The following is a 21419-nucleotide window of genomic DNA, read 5'->3' on the forward strand; positions in this document are numbered from 1 at the left end:
GGTGATGTCACAGATGTCATGTGATGTCATTAGGTCATGTGAAAATCCACCCTACAATCTTGAAATAAGGACACTATTAGCCCCACTTACATTTGAGGAAAGTGACCTTCTAAGCCTAAGTGATTAATTCAAAGCTAATGAGGATTAGAGTGAAGACTCAAACCCATTTTTTTTTCTGACTCTAAATTCAGTGGCAATTATTTGCTCAGCCTTTTCTGGAAGTAAAGTCATGGTTACAAGGAGTCCAGCTACTCGCTCTCTCAACTTCCTTTTTCTCAAGTGGCATTAACCATGTAGCAGTCAGGAGCACTGTGTTCAGTTTCCCCTTGCTAACTCTGTGTGCTACTAGGGTGGAGGTATTTAACCTCCTTCAACTTGGTTCCCACGTGTAAAAATGGGAACAAAAGGACTTACTTAACGAAACTTTCCCGAGGACAAAATAATGCCGGAAAAGTGCTGCGGGTATGTTCTCGGTGAATAACACACTCCACTCCTGTTGGGATTTATGTGGGTTCTTTATATGACAAAGCAGTTCATTCTTTGTGTGCCCACATAGTATCTCCTATGATTCATTAGATCTTGATTCAAAAAAATGTTCATTGAGCACCTTTTGAAGACCAAGACCCAAAGTAGGAGATTTCATACTTGCTATTCTGATGCACTACATTACTGTGTTTACTCAGATAGACGGGAACAGACTCGTTCTGCCTAGCCTCCCACTCCTGAAGCCCATATGGGTCACCTTGTTGAGACCCTGAGGCCAGGGATGTAGCCTTTTAAGGCCTTACACATGGTAGCCAACATATTATGAGTAGATCTAAAGTGAACCATTACAGAGACAATTAGGCTAAGTAGATATGACCTAGAAGGCCAGGAAAGAGGTAATTGGGTCAGGTTTTTTTGAATGCTTTGTTGCTGTTTTAGCTGACTTTTATAGATCTCATAGAGCAGGTGTCAGTTCTTATATTAAAGAAGCCCGAAGATACCACATAAGCTCCTAACAATCAGTATCAACATCTCATTCTCAAAAACTAGTTTCCTCTCATAATGACTATTTTATGAAATAATACAGAAGTCCAGAAAACACTTACTTACTCATGTTAAACAAAAATGTCCCCCTTCACTTTTCAAAACACTAACTCCAGGGGTCCTTAATTTATTCAAAAGATATTTAATAAGTACATACTCTGTGCCAAGCATTGGAATAGATGCTTGGGATTTGGTAGTACGTATACAGCTTCTCTGTTTTAATGGAGCCCACGCTCTAGTGCGACAGACAGACCGTCATCAAATAAGCATCAAATAAGTAATGAACATCTAAAGACTTCTAGAGATGAAATGAAGTAAGTACCAAAGGAGAAGGAAACAGGCTCTATGGAAGGAGATAATAAAACTATATGACCTAATTGGGAGTGGGGAATTCTGAGAAAGGCTTTCCTGAAACACCTGAAGCTTGAGCTGTTTAAGATCTAAAAGATGGGTAGGAGAGAACTAGATGGGATGAGACGGGGGTTTAGAGAAAGAAGGATGAGCATGTATAAAATCCTGATGGTGGGAAGAAAAGTAGCTTATTAGAAGTCCAGAAGGAGCCATTGGGGCTGGAGGAGAATGAGGAGGAGGGAGACATGGGACTCAGCTGGAAAAATATCCATGCGGTGCTACCATGAAGACTTTGTTCTTCCCCTAAGATTGATGGGAAACCTTTCCACAGTGCTCGGCAGATATAATAGAGTCAGATTTATCCTTTGAAAAGATTATTTGGACTGCCTGCAAAAACACCGTGAAGGTACAGCGAGAGAAGTAAGAGAAGAATCGGAAGAATGTTGTGTCATTAAAATCAAAGGAAGAGGAAGGAATGAGTGAGTATAAAATGCTAAAAAAAAAAAATCTAAAATGCTCTAAGAGGTCAACATGAGGGGTGCCTGTGTGACTCAGTCGGTTAGGGGCAAAGGGAGAGGGAGAGAGAGAGAACCTCCACTGAGCATGGAGCCCCACTCGAGGCTTGAACCCATTACCCTGAGATCACGAACTGAGCTAAAATCAAGAGTTGGACGATTAACCAACTGAGCTACCCAGGCCCCCCAACTAGGAGTTCTTGATTTGTACCCCCAACCTCCCAACTTCCTCCTCCCATAGCCTTCCCCACCCCATTATACTAAAGTTTCTCTGGCAAAAAACAAACAAACAAACAAACAAACAAAAACCCTCAACGTTTTCCTTGACTTCTTTCTCCCCCACATTCAACCAGTGAGAAAATTGTACTGGCTCTTTGATCGACATTTGTCAAGAACCTGACTACTTCTCCCCATCCCCTCTGCTACCCTGATCATGCCACCAAGATGTATTTTGCTTAGACTATTGCAGTAGCGCCACCAGTTCTGCCTCTGGACGTTCTCATTCATAATTCCTCACCTGGAGGCCAAAGCAATCCTTAGAGACTTTCCCCGGCTTCAACATCTCAAGTAGCTACCGCATTTTCTTTGGCTCACATTGGCTGTTTCATTTCCTTCACAGCACATGCAGTGATCATTTCTGGCAATTCCTAAGTATTTCTTTCCTTATTTGTTTTATGTCTTTTAGGTTTTTCCCATCACAATGCAAGCTCCATGAGAAACGGGGTTGTTCACTGTTATATTTTCACTGACTTATGCAATGTATGGAATATAGTAGAAACTCATTAAAAAAAAGTTTTGAATAGGGGCACCTGGGTAGCTCAGTCAGTTAAGCGTACGACTTTTGGTTTCGGGTTGGATCATGATCTCAGGGTCATGAGATCAAGCCCCCCATTGGGCTCTGAGCTGGCTGTGAAGACTGCTTAAGATTCTCTCTGTTGCTTTCCCTCCGCTCCTCCCACCCCCACTCTCTCTCTTAAAAAATTTTTTTTGAATGAATAAATGTGGGAATTACTATTAGCATGGTAATAAACTGGGGTCAGGCCTACAGATAGAACCCTTTCATCTGACTCTAAGAAAGGGTTATACTAATGGCAGCAGATAAGAGACGAGGATGTGCACACAGTGTTACAGATAAAAAATTTTTGCTCACCTGAACTTAGTTGAAAAAATGTCAGATTTTAGTATTTTTATAGTATGAATTCTAATTGTCAGTTTTATTATGGAAGAAGTATGAATGGATGGCATCAAATAAATATGAAGAGCCTGCTGATCCTCTCCTACTCTTTGAGGTCTGCTGTAAATTTCTATTGTTTCAGAGGTAGTCATTGCTTATTAATGAATTCAATTTCTCGCCATGCATTCCCTGAACTGAACATTATTGTCTGACCTGACAAAGCAAATCCATCCTTTTCAAAAACTGTAAACATTAGACTTGGATAGAAGCAAAACCATGATGCTCTGCAGATGCTCTGCGGAAAGCAAAATTGGTCACATCAGGAAAATTTTCATCCAAATAAGATAAAGAAGTTGATTAGGAGAGAGTCACAGAGAAGCAGGTTGTCATTTGAGTGGGCCTGTGGTAATAATAATAATAACAACAATAACAAATAAATAATAAAAATAAATACATCTTGTTTGCTTTCTGCTGTCAGAAGCTCTGTAAAAAGACTGGGGTTTCCAACTCATAGAAAGGGACATCAGACTTGTGGTTGCAAGAGGCAGGGGGTGGATAAAGGTGATCAAAAGGAACAAAATTTTCTGGTTCTAAGATAAATAAGCACCAGCGATGTAAAGTACAACAGTGTCAATTATAGTTAACACTGCCCTGTGGTATATAGGGAAGTTGTAGATCCTAAGAATTCTCATCACAAGGAAAAAGAATTGCATCTATCGGAGACATGGATGTTACCTAAACTTACTGTGATGATCATTGCATGATATATGTTAAATCAAATCATTATGCCATACACCGTAAACTTAGACAATGCTGTATATAAATTATATCTCATTAAAACTGGGGGGGGAGGGCTGGTTTTGGGACAGGAGTGAAGGAAGAAATGAAGTGAGCATAATGAACGGGTCAAGAGAGATTTTCCACAGGTGAAGAGAAAACTGGAAAACAGGGCAGAGAAGGGGGTCAGGAGAGGTATTCTAGAGTATCAAGAAAGTCAGTCTGAAGCCGAGTTGGTGAGAGAAACTGGTGCATCTCTTTTGAATGTCTCCAAGTGCATAATGCTCTTCTGAGCAATACATGGCCCATTACTCCCTTGCATTGCAATAAATAATTCATTCATGGTTCTGTGTAAGTAGAAAAGAGATGGCACCATTTTGACTTCCAACTTGGTATTTCTACTTTTCTTCATGGAAAATAAGTACTTTTCACCTCTGCTAACATCTTCCAATTGCAAGTAAGGCAGTAAGCAAATTTCCATACCTGGCTGGCAAACAGCATATCTGCCTTCCTTTGAATTCAGAAACTGTCATTTCTGAGTTTCCTTTGTAAGAAACAGTTCCCATAACAACATGAGAAGCCAGACCTCTTGGGGACATCATGTGGAGCTCTGGAATCTTCTTTGCCTCAGAGGAAGGGAAGAGAACGCCAGCAATCCTGCCCAGATTTCCTTGTTGACATGCATGTATATTTGGAAGTGGGCCAGTCAACACCACCAAGGGCAAATCTGCTCTGCTCCCAGGTTACTGTATATTATGCAGCATTTCAGATGGCAAAGCTGAATTTTTAAATATATCAACTAATGACTAAGAGAAGGAACTATTGTAAAATATTCTCATAGTCTGAAAAATGGATGTATGTCTCAGGGAAATTGAAGCACTGATGTTGATAAATACTCTACACTTTAAATACTCTGTATGTATATATGTGCATGAAAACATTTGCATATATACTTAAATATATGTATAGTCCTTAGAAAAGATTAGTCACTTAAATTTTCTAAAGAATTTTGGTTTAGGAAAAAAATGGTATCAACAGAATTTAGGGAAATTAGCTTCTCTGTAACTGTACCTTAGGTACATAACTCTGCTGGTACAGACTGTAAAACAAACATGTTTAGATTTAAGTCCGAAATTCAGATGAGAAGCCACTGAGTTACAAAGTAACATAAGGAAATACCTAGAAATGTCCTATTTTTAATAAATCCACTTAGGAGTCCCTTCTTAGTTTTTTGGTGATTTTTGTTATGGTTATTTCTGTATTGCGATTAATGACTCTATTATCTCTCATTCATTATTAAAATTTAGCTGGACCAAAAATGATTGGCTGGGGCACAGTAATATCTCTGTAATGTAAGGTTGCAACAATAGATCACTTTCTCTTCACATTATTTTATATTTCTAGACCAGATGTAATAGCCCAAATGATTCCATTATACAGGTATTTTTCATAATAATATTAAATTACCTTTACCTCTTCCATAAATTGTACATAGTGATTTCTGCTGAGCCTATCTTCTTTCCTTCTGTTAGTTGAAATGGGGATTTGCCATGTGATTTTTTTAACCCCAGCTCTCCCAAGTGCACCCATTCTGCATTTGAAAAAAACAAATAAGATAATGGACAAAAAAATAGATGCTATTGTTAACTGACCAACATGCACAAGATGGAACTAAAGGGACTCTACTAAATCAGATGGTCTCAATTTAATTGTTTCCCTTTACTATATTTAAGTTGGTTGGATTTGTTACATTACACAGTACCATGACATTTTTTGTATAATTTTAAGAGTTCAGATTTTATAAATCTACATTCTTTTCCCTAATGTGAGCAGCAACTGAATTAAATTTAACTTTATCCTATCTATGCTGAAGGACAAAAGTATACTTAATAAAATTCCTGAAAAGTTATAGTTTCATTCTTCTTATGTTAATATGACAATGGCGTTTTGTTGAGTAGAATATTTTGCACTTGGGATTTGTATGATGTTTTCTCGTGGTCAGGTTTCGGTTATGCATTCAGTTTAGATGTGTTTAGGGTAACTTTTAGAAAGCTTCTTTCTAGATTGCTCTAAATTGTAATGCGTAGTCCCCATGAGGTCTTGGTTTTCAGCATCCCAAGTATCTGCTTTGGTACACCATCCTAAAAGTGAAATCACTCAATTGCTAAGGGGTAGGACAATTTCATACTCTTTATCTTTCCTTATGACATACAAAAATAAATATGAAAGTACAAGAGTATAAATATAAATAAGAAATCTAAAATTAGTTGTATAGACAAGAACCGGCCCCAGATGGATTAAACATTCAAATGCCAAAAACAGAGAATTCTAAATTCAGCTCGGACAAGTAGAGACCTAGAACACAGAAGCTCTTATCCTTGCAACAGGAAAACACAGTAGGGAGCAAATTAACAACTTTTTGAGAATCCATCTGATAACCAAGGTCACAAGACAAATGGCCATTCCAAAACCTGGAAAGAGACACTCCTATAGGGACGTGGAAGTGCCAGGCATTACAATAACAACTCCTTAAAGAGGAAAAAAAAAACTGAAAAAAGCTAAGAAGAGGTATTTTTTATAAAGAGGGATTATTGAACATTTTAAAAAGTCTGCCTGAAATAATAGCAAGGGAAAAATCATCACTATCCAGTGTGGGAATCTGATACCATCTTGACTGAGTGATGGTATTATCTCTATACAAATGTGATGTGTTGAGAACACATCTCTTATGTAATATTCTAAACTATAGTATTTCTACTACCCCTTTCACTAAGGGAGTCACTGAGGATTCTTTTTTTAGGTCACTGGAGTCATGAGTTTGGGTCAAATTTCTATCCTAGTCTTTCTTTTATATTTGTCTCTTCATTGGTCTCATTCTTGTCTTCCCTTGTCTGGTCGCTTTCTTTTATCTGTAGGAAAGTTTCAATCAGTCTACTGCCTGTAGTGAAAAGGACTTAAGATTTAGAATCAGAACAATCTGGGTTTGAGGCCAGGTTGTCAGGCTTTTGTCCAGTTATTGAATCCCTAAGACACTCAACTTTTGCATCAATGTCCCATGTACTAGAAGGCTATTTTAATTGTTACTGGTTTATGACATTTTTCTCCTTTTAAACATAGTCTTCTGCAATCTGATTCTTCTCTGAGGTCACCTATACCTCAGTACGGGTCTGTAAGTTCTAGTTCTTCATCTGACCCCAGAAAGACTGCAAACAAATTCTCTCTCCTTTAGATGATCGTGGCCATTCCCAAGTCGTCAATACCATGTATAAACTGAGAATTTCCAATTTCTTCTTCCAGTCTTGAACTTGTTTAACGCCAGCCGGAAGCCAAATGTCTATGTGGCGTCTTTACTCACCAATCCAATAGGTTGCTTCAAACTTAACATTTCCAATATTGACCCTTTGTTATCCACCAGGTAATACGCTTCACTCTCAATGATCCTCTTTTTAATAAATAGCATCAACCTTTATCCAGTTTTTTAAACCAAATAATTTGGAGTTATTCTTGACTCTTCTCTTTCTTTATAGCCCATGTTCAGTCTCTCAGCAAGTATACATCCTGAATCCTTTGAAACCTATCCACTATTACACCCTAGTTACACCATCATCAGCCCTCACCTGAAAAATGAAAATTCTCTCCTAACTGATATGTTCTGGGAGTCAGGACCTGCACAGTCTGGATCCCATAATAGGCTCTTCCGGTCCCACTGGAGCTATTTCTACCACTCACTACCCATTTCTTCTAAATGCTATATATCTCTCTGTCTCATGAACCTTGCTGATCATGATGCTACCACTTTCTGCACTTTTATTTGCCATATACTTAAAAGAGACATTTATTTGCTATATACTTGGCTATCTAGCTTTATCCATTCTGCAAAACACAGACTGAATGCTGCCTAGTGCATAAAAGTGGTCCTTGTTCTCAAAGCAAAAAAGCAGTATGCCTTCTTGGAAAATCCTATGATACATTTTCTTACATATATTTGCCACCATTTCTTTCAAATTACCTATTAATATTTTTAAATTAGAAAAGTAAGACAGGTTTATGTTGAAAATCAAAACAATACAGAGGGATGAATTTTGAAATAGATGTCTCTTTTTCTTCCTTCATCTCACTCCCTGATTCTAAGAAGTAATCATTGTTCACAATTTCTCATATTGAGTGTATTATTCTAGGTTTGTCATATGCCTTTAGACTTTGCTGTTTATAATATTTACTTTAACAAATGTTTAAAAATGTATCAACTTGGCCAATTGTTTCCTTCTATCCCTGTTAGAACACAATGTCCACAAACTGATCATAATATCTTATGCAATGATGATGTGCAGATATTCTGTAAAATGTGGGGGAGGGTGGAGTCGATGATAGCATTTTTAAAAGGCTTCTAATTGAGCAGTGCCTTAATTATAATACAGTCATACGCTATAGAATCTGGTCAGAATTTAAGCATGAATTTCAGTAAATGTATTTATATGCCTTGAACAATGACGCCCTGCATCACTCCAATATGCTATTGGGCTGATTTATAACAACCATAGCCATCTGCCTTTTTAAGAAACAATTTAATTTAAAAAATTACATGTATAGAGTTTTTGTCCTTGACCTTCTTACAGATATTACTGAAAAATCAAGCTAAAAATTCTCCAAAATCTCATAAATTACCTCACTCCTATGGCTTACATCATCCTGCCTCTTCCTTGACAGCTGAATTAATTTTAAGAAGTCCCATGGAGTCATCCTCAGCCATTCATTATCCCGGGCTTGTAGCAGAGCCTTATATAGGCATTTGCCAACTTGTCCTTTTAATGGTCTCCTAATGATAAATTGGCCTTGAGTGATTTTGTGCTCCATCCCTGTCCCTTCACTGACTCCATTTTCTCTTGTTGGCCATTGTTCCGTCCTCTGGGGACCGTATTGGAAGCCACAGCATCACAGTAGAAACAAAGACACGCTTAATGTTTATGCCTGCCACCTGAAAGGCATTCCTTCTGCACACAATTTCAACTTGATCAAGTTAGTCAACACCTCACTTTGCTTCCCTTTTCTTCATTTCCTGTGTTTGCAGTTGTTCTTATGAAACTGAATCCTGCTGATTTTTCTCCCAAGTCATAAACCCCAAATGGAGAGCCTCTTGTCTCACTATTTCCTTTCTTAATCATGGCTTAAGCTTGACCATACCCCTTCCTACTTGACCATACCCACTCTGACTCAAGATTTCTCTACTGTCACCCTTTGCCTCTCCTTCATGGTGGAGCTGACACTTCAGATGCTTGAGGCATACTCCTGTATCACTCAGGATCCAGTCAGGAAAACAACAGCTACACTAGATATTTCAACAGAGTTTAATATTGGTTCCCTAGGTATTGAGGGACTGACAGACATAAAGGAAACATGAAACAGCATAGGGATACTAACCGCAGGAGGATACTACCACCCATAAGGCTAGGGAAGAAAGGGAAAAGAATGGGATTGTCATAATCTGGGAACAAAGGTGATGCCACGGAATTGGTATTTACTCTTCTGAAAAGATGATGCTCCTCGTTTGTGGTTGGTGCTCCTAAGGCATGGCTGGTTCTGGGGTGCAGAGAAGAGGTGGGTCTTGAATCAAGTGGTGCTGTCATGGTGAAGGGTCGTTGCTGGGGGAGCCATGACATGAACAGGAAGGGTGGATTTTCTTCTCTACTTCTCCTGCCCCCTGTCTTCCCCTAGGGTCACATTATTAAAACCTAAAAGGAAGTCAGCTGACAAAGGTGACCACCCCATCTGTCCACCCCATCTACACAGAGCTGTCCACCCCATCTACACAGAGCAGACTATAGGAAGGTGAATTTGAAACAAAGTGAAAACAGCTTAATAATTAGCACTCCTAACTTCCGAAGTTTACTTCATCTCAAGCTGCCCACCATTATTTTAAATGTTCACACATCCCTTTCTCTGCCCGAAGTGCTCTTGTTCTTCATTTTTACCTGCTGAATTCTTCTGCAGATGTGTGTGTGTGTGTGTGTGTGTGTGTTTTCCCCTGTAACTGTTCTCCAGTTCTTAGATGAGAAAGGAAAAGAATTAATTTCTCTCCTAGGGTCCTATAGCTCTTAGGACACAGGACCTATGCTATAACCCTGGGCAATGTGTTCTGCCTGGGGTTATGAAGGGTGTCTCCCTACATGGGAGTCAGAGCTCCTTAAGAACGAGGACTGGTATCTCCAGCTACTCATACTGTCTGGTTCAAAAATAATGGTTCAATTTGTTACAGTAGTGATTTGAGTGGAAGTGAGAAGTGGTGCACAGCACTTCTTTCCAATTCCACTGGCCAGAATCCAGCCTTATGACCCAACCCAACTGAAAGGAGGTTGGAAAACAGTCTTCCCATGTCCCATAAGACGATGAGGGAGGGATGAGGATTAATGAGCACCTAGATAGCCTGTGTCACACTCTCCATCTTTAAGAATATCCCACCCAGCAAAGAAAGTCATGTAGAGATGTAGAGCCATACCCCCACTAGGGGACAGTTACATATGCAAGCGTTGATGGTAATACATCATTCTATATTCAACCCCTAGTTATGGAAAAGATTTGAAAGGTGGTCACATCCAAGCAGCATCTTTATGGTACCTTGACACATTTTCATAGAAATTATTGAATTAGGAAACATGATAGTAACTAGACAATACATCTGCAGAAGGAGACTAAGCCATCTACTTTACAAACACTGATTCATGATATTTGAAATAAATGGAACATCCTGCCATTTACATTTTTCTCCTCTATAGGTAGATGAGGGAAACTTTTACAATTAAGAAGCATTATAATCAACCTGGATTTTATCATTTTGGGGGCATTTTATCCACTAGTCTATTTCAGGGATATTAGTGATTTTTTTCACACATTCTCCCCTCTCTAAGCTGCCATTCTTCATATACATCAAGTAGCATTTCCTGCATTCTCACATTTACAAGTGAATAAACGAAGTCATCAATTCTCACAGGTTCAAGGGAAACAGTCATCTCTTATTTGGGATGTAGCTTTTGCGCAATAGAGTCAGTGCTTGGTTTGGATTTGGAAACCAAGGACATCAGAAGGTAGAAGAAAACCTTTGAAGAACGGTGGTGGTTGGGAGGTAAAAATCTCAAAACAATGGCAGGCATCACCGAGCCGTAGCCATACCAGAAGTGTCGACTCTTGATCTTTCCTCTTAAATCCCTTCTTCCATAATCTTTCCCATCTGAGTTAGTGGGAATTCTCTCTTTCCAGTTACTCGGGCCCAGATTCTTACAGTTATTTCTGGGCCGCTCTTCCTCTCTCATATCCCACCTCCAGTAACTCAGCATATCCTGTTGTTGGTACCTTCAAAATATAGCTGGCAAGCTTACCACTTCCAATGCCACCCATCCACTCTCACCTGGCCCAATTACAATCGCCTCCTGATGGATCTCTCGGAGTAGATACTCTGCTCTACAGCCATTTCTCAACAAAACAGCCAGAGTCATTCTGCCAAAACGTTCCTCCCTCCAAGACTCCCCTCAAAGTACAAGCCCAAAGTCCACACTGTGACCTCCCGTGCATGCCTACTCTACTCCCTCTTGACCTCTTGAACCTTATCCTTTCTTTTCTTCTTTCCATTTTGCCCACAACTTGCTATTGCTTCGCTCTTGCTTTGTTTCTGCTCAAGTCACATGGAGGTCCCTTGTCTATTGAGTTAACATTGAAACCCCTTCTTCATCATTCTATATCTTCCGTGCTTTATTTTTCTCAAGAACACTTGCCTCCTTCTAACATGTTCTTATTTATTTTATCATTTCTGTTTCTCCCCATGGGAATAAAAATTCCATGCAAACAGGGACTTTTATCTACTTTTGGTCTGCTGTTCTCAGTGCTTAGAACAGTGCCTGACATATTGTAGGGGCTCAGTAAACACTGGTTTAATATATTCCATAAAGTGCCAGAGAGGCTAAACAAAATAACTGCCCACTTTACAGGATTGTTCTGAGTTTACAATTAAATTAATTTACTTTGCAAATTAAAAGGCACTAGTTACATATATTATTATTAATGCTGATTATAATACCCCAAAGTTATTGAGTTTACTTAAACTGGATGCAGTGCAAAGTGTTATGCATTTTCTCATTTAATTCCTATAATGGCTCAGTGGGGTCATTGCTATTATTATTATTCCCCTTTTAGAAGTGAGAAAGTTGAAGATTAACAGGTCCTATATATGCCTGCAAATCTTAGCTCTGTGATTTGGAGTGAAGCTGATGCAGAAGTAAAAACAGAAGCCGACTTTCTCCCTTCTGTCTTTTCTCAGCTTGCTAAAATTGTTGCCATTCTTTGATATATTTCTTTTCAAGATGAGTAAAATGGTTATATGTTGTGCAGGAAATCTGGGAAGTTTCAGGTGGGCCTAATGAAACGGGTCTGTGCTGGAGTCATCAGCCAAAAATAGGACAGAATCAACAAAAATTCACTTTAGTTGTCGCTACAAGATAGTTTGTTTAGAAATATGATCTTTGGGGCGCCTGGGTGGCTCAGTCGGTTGAGCACCCATTTCCTTGTTTTGGCTAAGGTCATGATCTCAGGGTCATGGGATCAAGCCCTGTGTTGGGCCCATGTGCTGAGCATGGAGTCTGCTGGAGATTCTTTCTCTCTCTCTCTCTCTCTCTCTCTCTCTCTGCCCCTCCCCATCCCCCAGTGCTGCTCTCTGTCAGTCTCTCTAATACAAATAAATAAATCTTAAAGAAAAAAGAAATTTGACTTTTGGAAAAGGCAAAGCTTCTGAAACAGAACACAAAATGTAACCATCAAGGAAAAACATGATAAATTGGATTATATTAACATCAAGAATATCTATTCATCAAGGGCTACCAGAAAGTGAATAAAATGAACCCCAAAGAGTGGAAGAATATATTTCCAATATATGTACTCTACAAAAACTCATACCTAGAATATACACAGAACTTTTACAAATCAATAGGAGAGTCAACCCAGTATGAAAGATTGGCCAAGTAGCTGAATATATATCTAACAAAAGAGGAGAATCAAATAATTAATATGTACATTAAAAAGTTAACGCAGATTTTTAGCTGTCAGGGAAATGGAAACTGATTTCATGTGAGATAAGGCCCTTACATAGCAGGTAGCAAAATTTATAAAGAGAAAATACCAAATATCGGCTATGTATGATACACTGCAGGTGGGAGTGAAAACTGGCACAACTACTTTGGTAAACTCCTCAGCAGTAGGTATAAAAGCTTGACATGTGCCTGCCCAGTGGGACAAGGCAATTACACTTCTAAGAGTGTACCCTATAGAAATGCTTACCCACATCTGCCCAAAGACAGCGCTATTTGTAATGGCCAGAGATTGGATACCATCCAAATGCCCGAAACATTAGAATGGATAAAGAAGTGTAACATATTAATACTGTCATATGGACAATACAAACAACAAGATAATGAACAATGCAGCTATATGCGTATGGTATTCTCTACTACATAGACATAACGGTGTGTGCGGGAAGCTAGACACAAAAGAACATGGAGTGTGTGATTCCACTGATGTTCAAAAACAGACCAAACTGAATCCATGTTGTTTGACGTCAAACAGAGACCAACTTTGGTGGAGGAGGCAGGGAGCAGGAGGGTGGTTTCTGGGGCACTTGTATACTTCTGTATCTTGATCTGGGTATGTTGAGTTTAAATGCTTATGAAATGTATGCTCTTCTGTACATACATCATATTTCAAAGTAAAACAAGACAAAAGCAAAAGTAAAAAAGATTCTGTTTGCCATCTGGCTCTATCGGCCTCTGAAATAACATTCTGCATCTCCATTTTACCTAATTGCAGAGAGAGGAAAATCTAGTCTCAAATGCATAATACATCTTATTAGGATGGCACATTCAGAAAACAGGATTATGAGGTGGGCACTTTTCAGAAGTGGAAATTCAAGTCAAAGACACATTTGATAGTGTTCAATCCAAGACCACTATGATGATAGTGATATATCATCATAATGCAAGGGGTAAAGCACACAGTGATATTTACTCACTTCTTGACAAATTCATATTTCAACCAGTCCAGCACTGTTCTCCCATGCTATTGGGGGGGTCTTATCTGCTGAATCAGGTTCCTCTAACACCAGGTTGCTTCCTTCTGATGCTGGACTCATAGTTTGGGGACCACAGGGAAGGAGGGCTGACAGGCATCCCTGTGGATGCCTCCTGGTTACTTAGCAGGAGTGTGTGGACTTTTTTTTTTTTTCTTCTTCAAAGTTCACTCTCTCTTTTGTAGACAAACATAAAGCAGTTCTTTTAAAATAAGTCCAGGGGCCCTGGGTGGCTCAGTTGGTTAAGCATCTGCCTCGGCTCAGGTCGTGATCTCAGGGTCCTGGGATTGAGCCCCTAGCTGGGCTCCCTGCTCAGGCGAAGCCTGCTTTTCCCTCTCCCTCTGCCCCTCCCCCTGCTCGTGTTCTTGTTCTCTCTCTCTCTCTCTCAAATGAATCAATTTTTTAAAAAATCTTAAAAAAATAAATCCATATTTCTTTATGGCTGGCGTGACAGTCAGAGGTGAGTTGTGTAAGGCAGGCACCCTTTAGCCCTCATGGGGAAAGGACTGGAGGCCACCGGAGCTGGGGGTCCTGCAGCCCCTGGACACACAGACAGGCCATGGGGGCAGCCAGGTGAGAGCTGCAGAGGAAGGGCCAAGGATCAGGAGGGCACAGAGGTTGGGTCATTGAAGCTGAGTCGCCAGAGCACTCTCTGTCCCTTAAGCAGCACCAGCAAGGGAACTGACCCCGATCCTTTGCAAAACAGCGCACTGACTCTGGGATGGCTGCTTAACCGGGAGGGGCCTGCACTGGCCTTGTCCCCAGTTTTCCATCTGCGCTCAAGTTTTCATCCATCCCTCTCTCCCTGCGCCAGTTTTGCCAGTGGTTCTTGACACCGCATTAACTTCCCTCCCAGTACAATAATCGACTCCAATCTGCTATTATCACGGAAATAGAAGAGGTAAAGTGCCTGTAATAGGATCCAAATCAAATCACTTTCACTTCAGCCAGCTTTTGCTGTGAAGCCAAGGATTCCCCAGGGAGATTCAATACACAGAAACACCTGCAGACACAGGCTGAGACCCGGAGAGTAGATGGAACACGACAGGCCCTGCTCGCCTGTAGCATCTTCTTAGTTACAAGACGGTCACCTCGCGAGTAATGACCTCAGGCAGGCTCTGATAAACTTGTAACTCAAAGGCAAAGCTGGGATCAGACTCTCACTCCTTTCGACCCATCTCGAAGCCACGCGTTGGCTTATAATTCGCAGCGCTGAGGCTACAGTTCCGTGTCCTTTCCCCAAGTATTTGCCCGTGGCAGGGGTTGCTTTTGCATGAATTGCTGCTTGTACTTTGAGCGGACCACCCTCCAGGGATAAATGAACATGTAGGTACGACAGGTTTCTCCCGCTATCGGAAAGCGGAACCTTGCTTTTGTAAGCCGAAATGGCGTAAGGCAAAGAAGCGATTGCCATTCATTTTTATGGGAAAACGTTAAGCATTTCCAGACACCCAAATTCACCTCTCTTAGGCTTTTCTGATGCCCTAGGACACGTCCTGCTAACAGATGCACAAAATCAATCGAGGTAAAGCACAGATGCCCACAGACACAGGTCAAAGCTCTTGCGGCTTGACGCTGAGCTGCTGTCCCTATAACAGCTTGCTGCAAAACGGACACTACGCTGTTTCCACTTTTGCCTTTTTTATATAAAAGCAAAATGCCTCTCCAGATCTCTTTTGGTTAGCAAAAACGGGTATTAATTACATCTTTCATAAAAATGAAGTGGCATTGGGGGGCGCCTTGGTGGCTCGGTCGTTAAGCGTCTGCCTTCGGCTCGGGTGGTGATCCGAGAGTCCTGGGATCGAGCCCCGCATCGGACTCCCTGCTCAGCGGGAAGCCTGCCTCTCCCTCTCCCACTCCCCCTGCTCATGTTCCCTCTCTTGCTGTGTCTCTCTCTGTCAAATAAATAAATAAAATCTTAAAAAAAAAATGAAGTGGCATAAAGTGACCTTTCAAAAAGCAGGGGACAGCTGCATTCACTGTTAAGAAACAAGAAAGGCCGAAGTAAATCAAATTGAACATAACTAAGCCCTGGCGAGGGGGTGGTGTAGGGAAAGTTCAGCACATCCTTCCTTTGGGGGTTTCTGCACAAAGTACTGCACAGTCTGTCTTTCCTGCCGCATTCCCCGTTCATTAGAGCGAAGCCTTTTCCCTATAGGTTCCAATAGTTCAAATCTATTTTGTTGACTTCTCATGTATATTACTAGTTGAACAGTAATACTGTATAGATTTGTGATGGTACCACAACTTCTCATTTGGGCTCAGAATCTGACACAGACTTGGCAGAAAAATCTCATAGTCGATGCCTACTTATGTGCCAAAGTCTGAAGATTTCGGTTGCCCAGACTAATTGATAGTTCCTGTAAGCGAGTTATCAGACAAGCAAAAAGAGCAATTATAGTCTTCAAATCATGGCAGATATTGCCAAAGCAAATGGAAACATCAATGGAGACATTCTGCAAAGCTCTCCTTCCGTTTCTCTTGTAGTTTTGCCCTTGACCTCTGTCTGAAAAGTAGAAAAACAAAACAAAACAAAACAACTTTGCATTAAAGTTTCATCCCTCAGCAACCATGTGACTTTGGACAAATATCTTCATCTCTCTGATCCTTGAGTTCTTCGTCCACGTAATCCGACCACAGTATGGTCACGAGTGTCCCATGAGGCCACGTGTGTGAGAACACTTGGTTATTTCTAACCCGAGATACCGAGACAAGAAATTATAATTTTTCTGAAAGCGTTACGTGACCAAAGTTAAAAAGGGTAAAACAATAAGACATTTCTTCTGAACGTAAATTTAAAAGGATCGAGAGAAAAGCACAATGGCAATGTGGGGATGCTTCTCAGGAGTGGTTCTGCTCAGGACAGCAGCCAGGCGGGCCGGCCACCCGTGAGTTAAGGACATCCCACTGTCACCAAGCACAGGGCAATGTGCACATATAATTAACAGTCATGGGAACTACAGCCACGTTGGGTCTTACACGGGCTCTTTGTCCCATGGGCCAGGGACGCTGTGGGGTTGGAGGAGGCAGCCTGCGGTGGCCCAGGTGAGCTTGAGGGTGATGGCTTCCAAAAGGGGTCACTTGCAGACATCTGAGAACAGAAGAGGCATACCCAGTGGAACACTGGATAGATTCTCCAGGGAGGAAGCCATTAGTAGGATTTATGTCTGGGCTTCTGCATGATCTCAGATCCCTTAAATTATAAGATGTATCTAAGGAAAATGGTTTCACGGTGAATGTGGATCAGGGAAATAGTTGATTGCTGTTAATGCTGACAAGCCTGTCTCCTTGAGAGCCCTTGATGCACTCTATTTTTATCTGGGGCAGCACTCCATCATGGGCTTCCAGACAAGATGAGGGTGTGGCAAGGTCAGAACCAAGTTGTGTGACGTGCGACCGGGTGATGTAGGCACACACTGTGCAAATAGCCACGTGAAGCCAAGACAGGTCTGGTGTTTATACAGTTCATTCTTTTTAATGAAGGACTTTCATGTAATATGTAACTAGCTCTGACTTAATATGCATGGCTTTGGGAGATATTTTATATAGATACATGGAGTTATAAAAAAAAAAAAGTATCACACTGTCCAGTTTGAGGTTTGAAAATAATGATGACTTTATTCTGTCCATTCAACGCATGTCTATTGAGTGCCCAGAGAGCCCCAAGGACATGCGGGAGGAGGCATTCTCTGTGTTTCTGTGCTGTGTGTGCGCAGGGCTGGGGAGGCATGAGGGCAATTAGCTACAATACGCTGATGTTGTTCCTGGAGGGCACCTGATGAAGAAGAAAGCAGAAGAACCAGTGCCAATTCCTTACCTGGAATTGCTGGGGACCACCTCGGAGAAGAGGCGATGCTTGAGTCAAGATGCGGAGGACCAGTAGGAAGTCGTCAGATGGAGAGGGTGCACGGGGAAGGCAGTTCCAGGAGGAGAGAACAGCAGGTGGAAGGTTTTGGAGGTGAGAAAGCAGCCTACACTGACGGGAACACACACATTCTAAGAACTGACTTGAATCCCAGATTGAAGAAGGCACAAGGTCTAGTAACGTGTGACTTCAAAATGGCTAAGGTGTATGTGTGTGTGTTGGGGGGAGTGATGACCAGGAAGAGTGGGCTCAGGTGGGCTCCCCTGGGGTCCCTGACATGCCCATTTTGCTTCCACCACCCTCCGCCTTCTTCTTAATGATCTCCCCAATTTGTTGAGCATCTACTATGACCAAGCATTGCCGTTCAGTTTTTATAGGTAAGAAGTCCAGACTCAATTACTTGCTCAATTACACAGAATTGAGTGATTTTATAGAAAAAAAAAAGTGCCATCAAAGCTATGGCTGATCCCAAAGCCAGGTTCCCAACCTATTCCTTCAGTTTCCTCCCTGCACAATGGCCTGGATCTTACTCACATTCCTTTCAATTGCCTTGTCTCCCTTTTCTTAGAGACATTCCCAGATCATGTCTCTGTGACGGTGATGGCAAACGTAGTAGTGAAAATCACAGTGTCCTCAAGCTCACCAATTACTGTTGCTTTTTCCAGACTTTCTTTTACACTGGCACATCAAAGGGACCCAGTTGCATGACGGGAAATTTGCACCCCAAACTGGTTTTCATTTACATTTTGGGAAACTCTGCCCATGACCTCCTCATCCCAGGGACTCCAGGGCATGTTAGTGTGTTTATAACTCTGGAAAATTACTAGCGAAGAAATCCGTGCATCTCCTTGTTTCTCAGACTCCTTTGATGTCACTTTGCCTATATACTTGTTAACATCCTGGAACAAGAGAGTCTGAGGAATACACTTTGGGAAACACTGCCTTATGCCATCACCTACTTCTTCCTAGTGTCAGTACCAACACCTAACTGCTTTTTACCCAAGAGGTCCAATATGACTTTGCTAAGGCCGCCATAACAAAATATCAGAGCCTGGGAAACAAAGACATTTATTTCCCCACAGGTCTGGAAGCTGGAAGTCCAAGATGAAGATGCCAGCAGATATGGTTTCTCCTTATGCCTCTCTTGTGTCTTACAGATGGTCCACCTCTCCCTGTGTCCTCACATGGTCTTCCCTCTGTTCTTGTGGGTCTCTGGTGTTTCTTCCTCTTGTAATAATGCTAATCATATTGGATTAGAGTCTTACCTTTATTACCTCATTTAACGTTAATTATTTCTTTGAAGGCCCTATCTCCAAGTACAATCATATTGGGCCTTAGGGCATTAGCACATGAATTTTGAGGGACATAATTCAATCTGTACAGGCCCCTTTTCTTACCCTGTTCCTATGGCAGATGTGCAGTGTGGTGAGACCAGTTTGTTTTCTGAAACATACATGATGCTTTAGGAACAATGGTCTTTTAACTCCTGGAAGACCCATCACTGGTGTGATCTGAAATAAAGGAGAGAAACGAAGGGAAGGTACGAGAATGGACACTTGTTATTATCAATAATACTGTTATTATCAAAGGACAGAACATTTTGGAACTTACTCTAAAATTTTTTTCTTTTTAGATTTTATTTATTTATTTGAGAGAGAGAGAGAGAGAGACAGAGATAGTGAGAGACAGCACAAGTGGGGAGGAGAGGGAGAAGCAGGCTCCCTGCAGAGCAAGGAGCCCGATGCGGGGCTCGATCCCAGGACCCCGGGATCATGACCTGAGTCGAAAGCAGTCGCTTAACCAACTGAGCCACCCAGGCGCCCCGGAACTTACTCTAAATGGCCACATACTTCTTTGGAAATTGGAGAAAGGAGTCGCCTTGGGTCATTCTACTTCCCAGCAGCAGGAGACAAAAGAAAGTCAGATCAGAACATCTACAGTGTACTGGTTCCACGTTTGCTTTTGGTGCTAGGAAGCTCAAAGGTACATCTTTAATTTTTGTAGTTTTCCTTACCCAAGTGTTCTTGATGTAATCGTATCAATATTCCAGGTTATACATTTTTTTGTAATGCTTGACATTGCCTTAGCATGACCCCAGTTGGAACCCATATAATCAGGTCAATTTACTGACCAATTTTATTTTTTTTATTTTTTTATTAAAAGATTTTATTTATTTATTTGAGAGAGAAAATGAGAGAGAGAGAGAGCATGAGAGGGGGTTGGGTCAGAGGGAGAAGCAGACTCCCCGCTGAGCAGGGAGCCCCATGCGGGACTCGATCCCAGGACTCCAGGATCATGACCTGAGCTGAAGGCAGTCGCTTAACCAACTGAGCCACCCAGGTGCCCTACTGACCAGTTTTAAAACCCATCAACCAAACAGCACAGGCATATACTTTATCTGTAAGACTTGGGTAATAGTACTGTCTTCACAGACTTTAAAGACCAAGTTAGATGGTGTTCACACAAATAACTCAGAACAGAGCCTGGTGTTCAAACACTTTCCTTCTTTCTCTCCCTCCCTCCTTCCCTTCTTTCCTCTTTCCTGCCTTTCTTTCTTCCTCCTCTCTTATCTGTCCTTTCTTCCTCTTTCCACTCACCTTCATGCTCCATTCACCTTCTTCAGTCTTCCTGCCATTTCTCTAAATGGTTCTAGCTGTTTTATACAGATTTTATAGAGTTTTTTAAAAGCTATCTGCACAAAATTTTATGAATTATTAAAAAGCAAAATGCACAGAAGGAGCTCCATTGGAGAACAGAAAGATCATTGAGGGTAAAGGCCATGTACAAGGCTTTGTTTTATTCTCCCCTCCTTCTTATGCCAAGTACAGAGCTGAGCACAAAGTAGGCACGAAGTATAAGCAATTTAAGCTGAAGCAGAAAGTAAAGCAAGATTTTAAAATTCTGTAAAGTAATAACTGATATTCGCAATTGCAGAATTTGACTCCAGAAGGAAGACCTCTGGCTTCTGTCATTTCTATTATGACACATATTATGTAGGAGAGTCTATTGTTGTCTCTTAGGTAGCCCATATATATGCACACATGTTCCATTAGATATTCCTGGAGTCATCTGATATATTGATGATTATAAAATAGCAATCATTTATTAAACACTTACAACGTCAGGGATTCTACTAAGTGCTTGACATGAATCATTTCAATTAGTATTAGATATGTTAGTATGTTGTGTAATATACCACTGTGAATCCATATATTGTGTACATTCCTCTCTTTCTAATTTGACTTTCAGAGAGAACATGTATAGTCATGTTTGAATGCACAATTACACTGACTGAGAATGCTTAATACAGTCTAATAAACAGATAGATAATATATGGATGCTTCTATCTGTATTCATATTCTTTCCTACAGAATAGTTGCTATTATTTTGGTCAAATTATAGGTCCAGAGAATAAACTTTTGGATTTGACCTTGACCTTGGATAGTCCTTTTGAGAAATGTTGGGACCCCTCCTATCAAGCAAGTAGGTACACCAATTCTCAGGGACCAGTCCGATAGTTTCATTTATGAGAAGCTTAAGGGTTGAGCAAGAGGGGAGAGAAAAAAAAATCTCCACAGCACACTATAGAATTATAATAGCTATTTT

This window comes from Callorhinus ursinus, unplaced genomic scaffold (assembly GCF_003265705.2).
Source record: "Callorhinus ursinus isolate GAN/ISIS: 27379988/994484 unplaced genomic scaffold, GSC_fseal_2.0 scaffold47, whole genome shotgun sequence".
Taxonomy (NCBI): Eukaryota; Metazoa; Chordata; class Mammalia; order Carnivora; family Otariidae; genus Callorhinus; species Callorhinus ursinus.